This window comes from Octopus sinensis, linkage group LG3, assembly GCF_006345805.1.
Source record: "Octopus sinensis linkage group LG3, ASM634580v1, whole genome shotgun sequence".
Taxonomy (NCBI): Eukaryota; Metazoa; Mollusca; class Cephalopoda; order Octopoda; family Octopodidae; genus Octopus; species Octopus sinensis.
In genome coordinates this window covers 130,209,950-130,224,396 of record NC_042999.1, presented here as the reverse complement: position 1 = coordinate 130,224,396, position 14,447 = coordinate 130,209,950, and the positions used below count along the sequence as shown (strand labels likewise).

The following is a 14,447-nucleotide window of genomic DNA, read 5'->3' as shown; positions in this document are numbered from 1 at the left end:
TATATATTCGATGATGTTTCTCTCCGTTGTCGTTTTCTGCATCACTGCTTTGTTCCATCATAATGATACTGGTGCTGACAGAGTTATATTTCTCAGACGAAATCTTCAGAAAAAGTCACTGCTTCGCTTTAACAAGAATGACTACAATCCAGACGACAGCGTTAGAGTTACGCTACTGCAGCTGTCATGATTATTTCCTCACCACCTTTTATCTTCAATTGTTAAATTGCTAACGGCAGACTGCGGGGGGAAAAATCATTGTTCTTTAACTCCTAATAGAAGACAGTTTTTAAACCCACCTTTTCACGAGAATGTCTTAAGCAATAATAGCAACAACTTCCGTCAGATAAATTTATGAAAGACTGTGTACATATATGGAGTATCGGTGTTTACGATCTGAATAGCTTGAAGGTAATAACAACAATAATAATACTTTTGTTTTAAGAGGTGACGAGACAATACAAGAATAAGCTACAAAATGTGTAGGTGAAAGTTACGAAGAAATCCGATGAATTAGAAAAAAGTTATACACTGCATACATTCGGGTTAGGAGATACTTTCCTTCCACCCGTCTCAGAGGCCCTATAGCGGATGAAGGGAACAGAATTCTTTTCTGAGAAAAAGATTTTTTAAAAACGATACACATCATGCACTGCTAACATGATACGGAAAAGTTATGTTCTGTGGTAACTGCAAAAGGACAAAAGCTTTTACTTGTTCCTGCTTTGTAAGGTACTATTTCTTTTATTTAAAGCAAACTAAAGCTAGTTGCTGTACCCTTTTAATGTAAATTGGATCTATTACAAACATGGGCTAAATTTTTCGTTCGTGAGTAGTGGATCATACAAAATCTACCGCAGGAACTGAGCCATTATCTGAAAATAGATGAAATTTAATAGTGGATGGCTGTTGCTCCAGTGCATTATGTATAGAACTCAGTTCTAACAACTTTTCAAAATCTACTAAAAGGCATCTTGTATACAAAATTTCATTCAAACTGTACTGCAGTTTTATTTGAAATCGAATTAGGTGCTTGCTGGTAGACATTCTCTGAATTCTTTCACAAGAATTTAGAGACTACCGTCTCGGAAAAGAAAACATTGGCCAATTCAACCTTGAATATACGAAAGCGATAGGATGACTATAGCAGGAACACCTTTGATCAGAGAGTTGCTCTAACGGAGCTGATTTGTGGCTAAATAACAGCTAAATAGTTAGTGTATCTCGGTGATTGTGCCGCCTGTAAGAAGTAACAGCAAAATCAGTAAATTTTTGCAATTACACCACCTCACATTAAAGGTAAAATGTATGTCTTTCCTATGGAACTTTTATGTATTTTTGAATGAATCTGGCCATCAAAACCGTCGGAAATCAGCCGTTCTCTAGGCAAAGCCACCGTCAATGTGAGTATGTAATAGTAAAAGTTTACTGAATTTTCTTAATCTCCTCTTTCTTATCTTAAAATGGAAAAAAAAATGTGTACCCAGGATAATGTTGTCGGCATACATTATTGTACTTTAAACAAAGACGTGTTGGTTCCGGCTAAACAATAAGAACTAAGACGGCGAGCTGGCAGAAACGTTAGCACGCCGGGCGAAATGCGTAGCCGTATTGCGTCTCCCGTTACGTTCTGAGTTCAAATTCCGCCGAGGTCGACTTTGCCTTTCATCCTTTCGGGGTCGATTAAATAAGTACCAGTTACGCACTGAGGTCGATGTAATCGACTTAATCCGTTTGTCTGTCCTTGTTTGTCCCCTCTGTGTTTAGCCCCTTGTGGGTAGTAAAGAAATACGTATTTCGTCTGCCGCTACGTTCTGAGTTCAAATTCCGCCGAGGTCGACTTTGCCTTTCATCCTTTCGGGGTCGATTAAATAAGTACCAGTTACGCACTGGGGTCGATGTAATCGACTTAATCCGTTTGTCTGCCCTTGTTTGTCCCCTCTGTGTTTAGCCCCTTGTGGGTAGTAAAGAAATACGTATTTCGTCTGCCGCTACGTTCTGAGTTCAAATTCCGCCGAGGTCGACTTTGCCTTTCATCCTTTCGGGGTCGATTAAATAAGTACCAGTTACGCACTGGGGTCGATGTAATCGACTTAATCCGTTTGTCTGCCCTTGTTTGTCCCCTCTGTGTTTAGCCCCTTGTGGGTAGTAAAGAAATAGGTATTTCGTCTGCCGCTACGTTCTGAGTTCAAATTCCGCCGAGGTCGACTTTACCTTTAAATTAAATACCAGTTGCGTACTGGGGTCGATCTAATCGATTGGCCCCCTCCCCAAAAATATTGGGCCTTGTGCCTAGAGTAGAAAAGAATAACGACTATAACTAAATTTTATCTAATGTGTCTTCTAGACTTCCTTCCTTCGTCATTATAAATTCACGCACATACAAAACATCACATTTAATGTGATGTTCCGAAAAAAATCATCTAATATAACTTCAGCTCCTGTTTACACAATTCCGTAACTTCTTAATGTCTATATTAACCCACAGCAATCTCTTAACTCCACAAACTTCATTCAAATCTAAAGGGACTCACCGCATGATATGAGGAGTGCACTTTTTCTCCAGACATGAGAATATTTAAAAGAAAACGCCAAAACTATTTATACGCTTTTGAAAGCCAAGAAACCAAGTGGACTGAAATAATGTTATTTAGATTTAAAACATTATTTACAATTGACGGATATTTGTCATCTTGTTTGTTGTTAACACAACGTTTTGGCTGATATACCCTCCAGCCTTCATCAGGTGTCTTGGGGAAATTTCGAACCAGGGTTCTCATTCCTAAGGTATTTTTCGAAGTTTTTATTATTATTATTATTATTATTATTATTCAGGTCACTGCCTAGAATCGAACTCGGAATCTTGGGGTTAGTAGATGGCACTCTTAACCACTACGCCATATGCCCGTAGTGGTTAAGAGCGCGGGCTACTGACTCCAAGATTCCGAGTTCGATTCCAGGCAGTGACCTGAATAATAACAACAACAATAATAATCACATCGGAAAATACCTTAGGAATGAGAACCCAGATTCGAAATTTCCCCAAGACACCTGATGAAGGCTGGAGGGTGTATCAGCCGAAATATTGTGTTAACAACAAACAAGATGAGGACAAATCTCCGTCAATTGTAAATAATGAACATAATTCCTCATCTCTTAAATATAGAACAGTTAAAACATTATTTGTAACTCATCAACGAGTTACATATTGGATAATGTATGCCTGAAAAAAAGAAGAGGAGATGGTCAGTAATAAACAACTTTGAGAACGGACAAGGGTTAAGCAACAATAAAAATAACAGTACGGGGAATGAACTCACGACCTATGAACCCAGTACTTTATTCACTCGGGTAATATGTATAACGTAAATATTAAAGCAAACAGTTGTGAAGAAGATTCGTCCGATTGACTATTAATATATCCTTGCATTACAACATTTTACAATAATTCAACATATTGAATAGGAACCGACTTTAGGTTTTCTTACAGGATATCTATTATAATAGATACCACAGTCTGCCTCATCAACATATAGTTCAAGCTGGATGCGAGTATGGAAAAGGTTAGAACAAAAATTATGTTTTATTTGTAACTGTTTCTTGCGAATAAGTATATTAATAATTTGATTTGGAAATTAAAATAGCATATTTTTAAAATGTAGATATACAGAAACTATGCGGGTTAATAAGGAGTTAAAAAGAAACAGACTTTTCTCGGTATTCCTTATATCGATGAAACAGAAAATAGACAGAGAACGAATGCTGTAATCATTACTGAACGGAATATAATGAAAAATGGTTATCAGTCAGTAAATCTAAATAATAAGATTATTTGATTTTTTACCTGTGTAAGAGTACCTCCATTTTCGTGAGTAACGAAAAATATTTCAAAATATAGAAGTTCGCTTTTGTTGATATTGCTACGCGCGTCTTTACTTTGTTTAAATTGTAGCACGTTCCTAAACGTCATTCCTACGCTCCCAACTCAAATCACGAAAGAGAAACAAATTTCGTGTCTTTATTCCTTTATCTAGCTATTTATGTTTGTTTCTTTATTGACTTAAGAAATTTTATTTCGTTAATTATAATTTCCTACATTTAGGGTTCAGTGTCGGGTAAAGGCATTGGGAAATATGTGAATTTTGATAATGAAAACTGCAGTCAAGTTATGCATGGAACTGAAGAAAAAAAAGTAATCATTAGCTACAGATAAAATTATGCATAAAATTCAAATAATAGGAACTTGTGTGTTGTATGATATCATTGATTCCTTTCCTACAAAAAGTATGGAGAAATCGCCCAGGATAGTTTGGCTATTAATAGCTTCAGACTTTAAATCCTTGCTTTTACTTACAGGAAGGAAACTCATTCACTCGCTAGAGCCTGATTAATAATACCATTTATCTTATCAGTTGAAGCAATATCCCAGAGTGTAATGTAGTAACGAAACATAAGAGATTAGAAGATTGATGAGGAACAGTTTTCTGTCCATCTTTTTGACGAGACGCAGCTGCCAGAGAACAAAAAATAATAATAAAATATTGATTACAAATATGAGTAGTGATACAAAAAAAATAAGAGGTGGTTCGAATGTGAGCTGAGAGGTATTTTAGTTATCCTTGCAAAGACAAAACACCAGTAACATCCCTTTGAATGGGATGACCAACTAAAGCTCTATTACTATAAGAATGACAAAATGTCCTACTAAGACCGTACTTAGTTGCTATAACGCCATAAATACCTTCTTTATTTCAAATAGAGTTGAAATCAAATTGTTCTGTAGCCATAAAATAAAATAAAAAGAAATTTATTGAAATATATTACTCAAATGATTTAGCGAAAAATAATTTATTCAGCAGCTACTCTGAATGTACTGCATTTAAAATGACACCATGCACAATATTCTACGAAATTGTCTTTAATATAGAAAGAAAAATAATGAACCTGACACTTCTGTGTTTGGCGTCGAATTGTCTTTCAAAAGCGAAATTAGATTACGTATCCGGATATTTGAGAACAGATACCGTAGAAATAATTTAGAATTTATGTACTGTTAACTTCGTTATTCGTGTGTCTTCAACATTTGGTTTCAATCAGCTGGTTGTTTTAGGATTGAATTTATATATAGGAAAACGACACCTGAAGACAATCAGTGAAAGAACCAATGGAAATATAAAGCAAAAATGCATGAAAAATAAAGCCAGGAAATTATAAATTACTTGAAACAAGAAAAGTTAAAAGGCTAAACGGTTTCAAATTTCACCACTCTCCCAAGGCGCCACATACCTACAACGTTACTTAAGCCGCATCCCAAAGAAGACAAGGTTACTTCTACTCTGAGCACTTTAAAAGTGCACTCAATGAAACGTTGCAGTTTGCTAAACACTTGAAAATTGTAGACTGCATCACCCAAAAGTAGCTATTAAATGGTGAAAGTTTGTCAGTTAGTTAAACTGACAAACCTTCACATTACAGCACACTTCAACCACGATCCCTTCGATGCATTGTATCCTCCCTCTGTTTCCTCTTCTGATATTGCAACAGTTCTTAAGCTTGTAAACTAACAAGCTGCACACTTCTAAAATGAATTTGATTAATTTTGCTTCCCATTGTCGTTTCTACTAGATTTCACTTAATCTCCAGAACTACATGTATCCATCTGGAACTCCCTATCTACAGTTTTCATATGGACATCAAGCGGCAGAAAATCTAACTGAAAATCAGTTGCATGAATCTTACAAGAATAGAGAGAGGTTGTAAAGCCATGAACACTTCTTTTCTATCTTCAAATATAACATCGATCTCTGGCGTGGGCAAAGGCCATACATCTCATAGTAAGATGCGGACGATTAAATCAAACCCAGTACTCATTTCATTGAGACTTATTTTATTGACAATGGAAAGGTGTAAGGTAAAGTCAACCTCAGATCAAGATCTGCTAGAAATAGCAGTCAAATCTCCCTAATGTTACACCCTACTGTATTAAAAAAGGAAGGGTACATTGATAATATAGCTGAAGTACATTGTGCCAAGGAAAAATTGCTAATACGTCTGTTCAGACATCATTATATTAGAAAATGTATAAACAGCATATTAAGTGAATAGTTGTGTGTGTGTAAATCAGTAATGAGAGTATTTCTTTAAATGTTTCAAATCTATTTGGCCTGCTTATTTCAACTCTCAAATTAAATGGATATCTTTATGATTACAGCCAGTATTCAATTAGATATTTTGATATTACAAAAATTCCCAAGCGCAACTAATTGTATTTCAATAGAAACATTAGAAAGATAATTTTATGATCTATCAAAAATCATCCAATTTAAAACCAGATAATTATTGAAATATAATGAACTATATGTATACAAGAATGTCTGGTTGGGGAGGAGAAACACCTATAGACGCCTAATGCATGAAAAATGTAATAGTAAGCTGGATAACTTATTCGATGTAGTAAATGAAGAAATGTTAATTTTAAAAATTACATGTTTAGAAATGAGAACTACTCCCTAAATACTAATTTTAGTCAAAAAAGGCAGGGGAGCATGATTTTAATTAATTAATCTTAATTACAATTTATTAAATATGGAATACTGAGAGGAATAAATTTGATCTTTAGCAGTACTGTGGAAATTTCAGGTATGTTTCAATATATTTGACCTCATTAGTGAAGCTTATACTAACATTACTGCAACATCTGTGAAGTTTCTTGTTGTTTTCATCCACAGTACGTACGGATCCACCTAATCACTGATCAAAAACTTTGCAGTCGTGACCAATCCATCTATCTTCTTGGCAACATCATTACTTAATATGTCCTGGTTTTGAACACAATATGTGAGTTGACCCTAGTTCACCTTCTCATAGACAAAACACCATGGGATCATCTTTCGGATGGATGCAAGCGGGAGGATCCAGTCACCTTCTCTGGAAGCTCGTATTAAGCCAAGCATAATCTCCACCATGTCTATGTAGGACAACCATAAAGCCGATAGACTACACGCATCTAAGGGATTCGGGGTAGGTCTAAAACAGCTCCAAGATCCTTGTGCAGGACTCATTTCCAAGAACCTCTTGGAAGGACATCTGGTTGGCACTGCTTTGAAAGTTGACTATGACCTTCAATGTTTCCGCTAGGTGAGGCACATCTTCTGCATGATTATCCTCTATCAATGGGAGAACCCTTTCCAGGCAAGCCTCATTAATATTTCATACACAAGTTTGTACATGCTACCTTCCATGATCCCAGCCACTGATCAATCTGCTGTGACACCTGATTTTAACACACTATCCCTGAGCCTTGAATCTTGAATAGAAAGGAGGTTACTAATTATGTGGAAAACTCCCATTCTGATGATTATGTTTCTATACTTGTCTTTTTTCCACACTACTTTAGCTTCCTTGGCATACAGTACTTAGTCAAACACAAACTATCTTGCTGAGCTGCAAGGAATCCATGATTCGAGTAGTTTGTTCCAGTACTTTATTCACAGTGGACATGTCTGTTGCAGGAGCATTTATAGTTGGCAGGTATCTCACTGTGTCCTAGATAACTGTGACATCCTTGCGAGTCTGGATGTTGAATCCTGTCTTACTGCTTGTTGTCTGGTTCCCTGGGTCAGACATCCGAGTCAAAAGCCAAACATGGTTCTTTCTTTTTGCATTTTCGACCTGTTGGTCACTGTTGGTTTCTAGTGTCTCAGTTATGGGTGGTCTAACTCGCTGCCCATCATTATAAATCTGTAGCAACAATGGAGGAGAACTAATGCTTCTTTTCTTGGAATTGGTAACTATAGACACAACATTTTGTGGCATGAGCCCTGAAACTTTAGGCTGGACGGCGAAGCCGTTGACTCTGTGGGAGGTGCCTCTACCACTAAGAGTCTCTTCAAGGCGGTCAATATTGTCCCAAGTTACAGTTGTGAATACACCTGGGTAGATGTTTCCGGGTAGTGATGTGCCATCTTCCGAAACTTCCAACTTCTGAACGTAAAGGGCTGTGTCAATCCCTTCAATCTGTGAGTAAGAAAGGCTGTGTCCAAAGCGATTCAGTGTCCGTATCAATTCGGTGTTTCCTGTAAGAGACTTCACAGCATATGGCAGAAGTATGTGCTTCGGTGGCTTTGTTTTGCCACAGGTAACAGCAAACACCAGGTCACTTCCAAAAGAAGTAGCAAGACGCTTGACCCTTTCTGTGAGAATTGTACACTGGTTTTCCCCAGTCAACAAGGAATAGAGAAATTTGGTAGCAGTGTCGGGAATGACATTTTGATCGGTGCTTGGTGGTCATGTTTGACTGAGATCTTGTTTCTTTATTTGTTGTCTTAGCTGCACAGCTGCTGTGGCTAGAGAATCCCCAGACAGAATTGTCTTTAATTCTCGCAGCTCCTAATCCAGTCTGTGGTCATTAGAGACGAAATGGAGTTTTAATTTCTGCTAGATATATGAACGATGTCATATGTGTTGGAGTCATCATGCACAGAAGTACTTCAGTATGAGTATTGGTGAAATTTCATAAATCTGCAAAAAAAAAAAACAAAAAAAAAAACAAAGCTACCGAGCTGAAAGAGCTACCACATTGTTTTACACTCATAGTGACACTATAAACATTTTAATACCATTTAGGTGTATTCACCTCCAAATGGTACCGCTAACTGACGTGCTTCATGGACTAATTGATTTTAGCTCTATTCTAGCTTCAAATCCAAATCCGAAATCACTTCGTTGTACAAGAGATTTCAGTTTAACATTCATACAAATTATATGACAAAGCTATAAAATCCAGTGTATTTTCAAAGTTCACCTGTTCTTCAGATTTTGTTTACGATGTGTTTCTTCATTTATTTTTTCGATTTTGAGACATTATTTCTATGATGGCTAAATCAATTATTGCGAAACTCAATCATTGCAGTCACGCGTTAACAACCCCATTAAACTGAACTAAACTAATAATAATATAGCTGTTGGGTATTTTGATAAATTTAACTATGAAAAATTAAAACTCAAAGTATTTAATATCGACTATCAAGCAAAATAAATGTTTCTACTTTACATTCTGAATTAAATTTATAGGATCCAAACTTGGTATTTTAAGAGATATGATGCATTAGATAATATTTAGATGGTCAGGCAGAATACCTTGCGGTATTTACTTTCCTTTCTTTACATTTAGAGTTCAAATCCTGCCGAGATCGATGCGTAGTCGATAAAATAAGTATCAGTTAATGGAAATCAATATAATTAATTATCCCTTCCCTTTAAAATGTGTGGCCTTTGTGCCTCTGATAGAAAATATTATTATCAATATATGATCGTATATAGCAGAATCGGTAGAGCATTGGACAAAACACCTTGTGATATTTAGCTACTTTCCAGTATGTTTTAATTTCCAGAACTGGATTGCTTTTCATCGAACTAGATCGATAATATAAGTACTATTTGTTGTTGTTTTGTCCCCAGGTAAGTCCTGGTCAAGCAAAACCCTTTATCAATGACATTTCAGTTCTGGCCATGTTATATTTTCATGGCGGTGCTTCGTTTTTTGTGATCCTAAGAGTGAAACTACTTAAGTCAGCAAAATTCATCATAATAAAATGAAAATAAAACAATGCTCAGTAGTACTCGACTAAATTCGGCAATGAGATGAATGTTTTTCTTTAAAATGTTTATCTTTGAAACTGAAAGTTTGGTTAACTGGTAAGAATTATGTCGTACATGATATATATCATTAACTTTCAAGCATCGTTGGGACAAATACATAATTCAGCGGTTTGCTGTAATGAACCAATATGTTTGGTTAATCACCACACATGTTCAGATGCAAAAGCTTGGAGGTATTGTAGATGCAGGTATTATCAAAGTATTGGACAATTTTTTTCTTCTCTTGGTCCCATATGCTATTGTCTTACCACGTAAAGCTTACTTATTGATGGGCAGCTGCTAACTGCAAACAAGTTTTGGACCTAGTCGGTGTCCGTCGAGGAACTATAGCTAACTGGTATAATAACTATTTCATAAATGCATATTATAAGGTGTATCGGCAATCCTCCTGAGATTGGCGAAAACTGTTTACGCTATTTGCTAAATTCTTTCAAAAGTATTATGTTGTCTAATTATTATATTTTACCTTATAATTAAACCAATTATAATGAAATAAAGCAAAAACAATTTACAAAATTCAGATCTTACAAATACCATTTTGTTACATCAAATTTATATAACTTCTGTTTGACTTTTAAGAAAACATTTTTTTTTATTTATCAAATTTCCAGCAAACGACGATCTCTGCCGACTTCAGTAGTTTTGGAAAAACTGGATTACATACGAAACATCGCTCCTTTTCGTTTATCTGGAGTTGCATTATCCAACGTGCCCTTCCTGTTGTAAGACAGTAGGGTGTGGTTTGAAGAGATTCGGCTTCTATTCGTAGCAAGGCGAGTAGTTTCCTCGTTAGCTTGGATACGTACTAGTAATGTACAACGTGGGGTCATTTAAATCAATACCGCTATATGCTACTACACCCCTACACCCACTCTCTCTGCCAAGATTTGTGACATTGCGCACATGTCTGAAAGAAGTATTCATACAAAATGAATCAATAGATCAATTCTAGTGTTGAATTCACTACAATAAATAGAATTGGCCGTGAACTGTGCCGACGATGCTGAAATGTGCTCTTGCTGATGAGGGGAATAGAATTAACAGAGAATACTAAACTTTATCTAAATGTAAACCCTTAACACTATTCTTTACATGGAAGATCTGTTTCAAATTTTGACACAAGGCTGCAATATCGGGGAAGGGGCTAAGTCATTTCATCGACCCCAGTGTTCAACTGATACTTATTTTATCGACTCCGAAAGGATGGAAGGCAAAGTCGACCTTGGCGGAATTTAGAATCGGAACGTAAGGACGGAGGAAATGCTTCTTAGCATTTTCCCCGGCGTGCTAACGATTCCGCCAGCTCGCCGCCTTCTTTATACGGAAGGTTAATGCTGTAGAGAATACTGAACACCAACAGAATTCGAACCTTTGTCCTACGATTTACATCGAACACTAAAAGAGTATGATGAAAGTTCGAAAAAGTTAACGATTGTACCTGATAGAAAATAGAAGAAACATTACCTTATCATATGAATGAATATAAGCAATACAATATAGAATTTGTTTATCTCTAGAACAATGCTTCACAAACATTTTAACTATCACCCCCCACCCCCGTTTTTTGGGTTTGGTTTTGTGTGTGTTTCCACTTGTGAGTTGTGTTTCATTCTGACTACCTTGTTGATACCTTGTTATCTTATCTGTTATACTGAATTGTTAACATTGTTGAATTATTACCAAAGAGTGTATATTGCTTGTTGAAAGCCTTTATTATTCATTCCCCCGTTGCGGGGAATAACTACAATTATTGTGTTGAAGAAAGAAATGTCGTGTGGCGATAAGCCAAAGGAAACCATGGAGAACATGTTGGAAGACATGCCAAAATCAACAGAAGGATCTCCTACGAACACACAAGAGGAGCTCCCAAGTCTGCTGCATGGGACTACAAAAGAAAAGAAAAGCATAGTATCTAAGAGAATGATTGATACACTTAGTGTGCAAAAAGAGGAGGAAAATAAAGAAAAAAAGTTTCGCCTCAGCAGCCGGGGGTAGAACCCGGTAACTCTCGACGAGTAAAAATGAATTTTAAAAAATACAACACAATGTTTTAAAAAAATGGAAACGTGGTGAAAGTTCAACCACCAGAGAAACTATTACAAGAGGAGAGGGGGGAAAATGATAATTTGCAAGACTTAAAAAGTCGGAAAATCAACGAGATATAAGAAGAGAAAATAGAAAAATGTTTAAAACCTATTTGGTGTGACATCGATAAGAGGGAAGAAATTCGGGACGATAGAGGTGAGGATAAAAAAGGAAGAAAGGGCGAAATACCACTAGGTGGAAACACTGAAAACAGAAGATGTAGCATTCATCTCCATGTACATGGGGATGAGAATATAAAGAATAAGGATTGGAAGAATCCCTCCAAAGATAGATCCCATGTGGCTTGTGACGACTGTTATAATGAACCAGGAGGAGAAAATTACGCTCCTCTAGGCTTCAGTTACACAGAAAACAAATTGGTCTGGACAGACCATCAGTATGATCATACAAGTAGAACCCAAAATTCCGGGGAAAATTCCATAAAAAATTGAAATATGGGCGGAAGCCCTCATAGTCATTGTTGAGGGGCGAAAACCTAGATGTTTCCAATGTGGTGAGTTAGACCACATTCGTAATGAATGTAAAGACCGTTCTGTATCAAACACTCGGTTCGTCAAGGGTGTCTAGTTTTACCACTTTTGTATGTGATGGCTCTCGAGTCATTACTGCAAAGGTTGAGTGGCATCCCGAGAGAACCAGGATATGGAGAATTTGTTTCAGCTTATGCGGATGATATCACCATCAGCGTGACCAAAATGGAACACCTACAAGAAGTAGGCAAGGCTATTGAGGTTTACGAGACGGTGGCAGGAACAAAGGTTAACCTGGAAAAATCGGTTGGCTTACAACTCGGCACCTGGAGAGGCAAGTCGATACCTACAGACAGCGTCGTAGGACGCTGGACGGAGGGGCCGGTTAAGTTGCTAAGGGTCTGGTTTGGACCGGATCTCCAGGTAGAGAAGAACTGGGCCGAGGTTTCGAGCAGGGTGGCCTACTTAGTCAAGACCTGGTCATGGCGGTGGCTATCCCTGAAAGGGAAGGTGGAGGTGGCCAATGTGTTCATCGCATCGATCATTACCTTGCCCGAAAAGACAGCACTTCCACTTTTTGTGAAAGGGTTCGAAGCCACTTGTAAGACGCTCTATGTGTTGTCTGGTGCAGGAAGAGTACAGCTATCGACTGAGTCAATTATAAAAATTGACCCAGCTGAATTGTTGTCAAATGAAGGTAAGAATTGTTTTCTCATCGTAATAGCAATAGCGAAAGAGGTGGTATGGAAGACAAGGATGAAAGGAACAAAGGCAGGCAGCTTAATCTCTGACTTCGCCTTACAAAGGTATTTCGCTTTTCATTTGAAAAGGAAAGTGAGGCTGGAGAAGAGTTGTCTGTTCTATGACAGATGGAAGTATGTAGCACGAGTGTTGCGAGTGGATGTAACCGAGTGAGTACGCCATAAAGAGTCTTGGAAAGGTATCGGTGATGGATTGGGGCTCATGGGGTCGGAGCTGAACCCAAACACCAGTCCATTTGTTTTTGTCCTTTGCTTAATGTAAATCATTCGATTATATAATTATATGTTTAATTTTTAAACGTAACTTTATGTTGAAATCATATCGTGTATCTGACCCCAAATCAGATTGTGCTTTCCCCATCTATGTTGGCCCCTAGTGGGCAATAAAGAATCATTTTAACTATCAGCCTTTTTCTTTTTCAACCTTTCCTTGTTTACAATTTAACGACCCATTTTTAGTGAACATACACCTAATTTTAGGGCAGAGTAATTTGTTTCTGTCTCCTAATTTTAGGGCAGAGTAATTTGGTTTTGGCTCTTAATCTTAGGGTAGAGTAATTTAGTTCTGGATGGTAGCTTCACACGAGTGACTACTTTATATAGCAATACTGTACAATAAACGAATGTTATAAACATTCGGGTTTATTTACTTATTGACATTTCGAAGTATATTATTTTGTTGATGCTGTCATTGTTATTGCCGTTATGACTGCAGCTAACTAGCAGTTCATCTAAATGCTGCATAAAAGTTGATATTTAAATAGGAGATGAAGGCAAACACTACATCTATCATGCCCTTTATACCCAGTATCCGTATTAATTCCGCCCCCAAGGGTCAGAATCGTTCACTTTGCGAAGAATTGATCTAGAATAATTCATGTCTTCTTTCATTGTCTTTAATATAACAGAGTAAATGAGAGAGTGGAGGGTCAGTATAGAGCCAGTCTAGATTCATTACATTGTATAACTGGATAGAGCAGAGTTCAGATCAGAATCGAATTAGTCTTCCAAATCTAAGGGTTAGTTAAAAGATTGCCAATATTGAAGAGCGGGGTATATTTTATCAATTTGTGTATGTGAATAAATATCAATTTAGAAAATATTAAAATAGTTTAACTATTAATACACAACAGGTCCAGTATTCTCCCGAAAACAGGAGTTTTTTTCCGAGAGAAGGAATCCCTCATAACCGCATCGAAGAGCTGGGATAGATTCATTACAGTAACACACTTTATGGAAAACAAGAAAGCAATGTGTGAGTGCGCGCTTGAGAATATTTTCTAGTGATATTTTGCAGCTGTTTCCTTTCCTTTTCTTAAGAGCATATGACATCTTAAAAGAAATTTCAAATCGCTGAAGACTAATTTATCTCTGATTAATTGTATGAGGGGGGGGGTAAGCACGTGATATCAGCTGTAAACTCTCACTGCTCAAATTGAAGCGATTAAAA

At 36.9% G+C, this 14,447-nt stretch overlaps 1 protein-coding gene across 5 annotated transcripts in view; it reads right to left on the bottom strand.

Moving 5' to 3' along the window:
* Positions 1-14,447, bottom strand: part of LOC115209833 (CRAL-TRIO domain-containing protein C3H8.02) — a 166,408-nt gene that overhangs the window by 100,470 nt on the left and 51,491 nt on the right. Inside the window, exon 1 of one of the 5 annotated variants that reach the window (XM_036501327.1) lies at positions 3,845-3,963. The exons of 3 other annotated variants lie outside the window; for them this stretch is intronic. The gene's annotated coding sequence lies outside the window, so the exon portion shown is untranslated. Of the gene's footprint in view, positions 1-3,844; positions 3,964-14,447 lie in introns of those variants that run through there. One more of the 5 variants, XM_036501329.1, reaches the window with a different exon arrangement.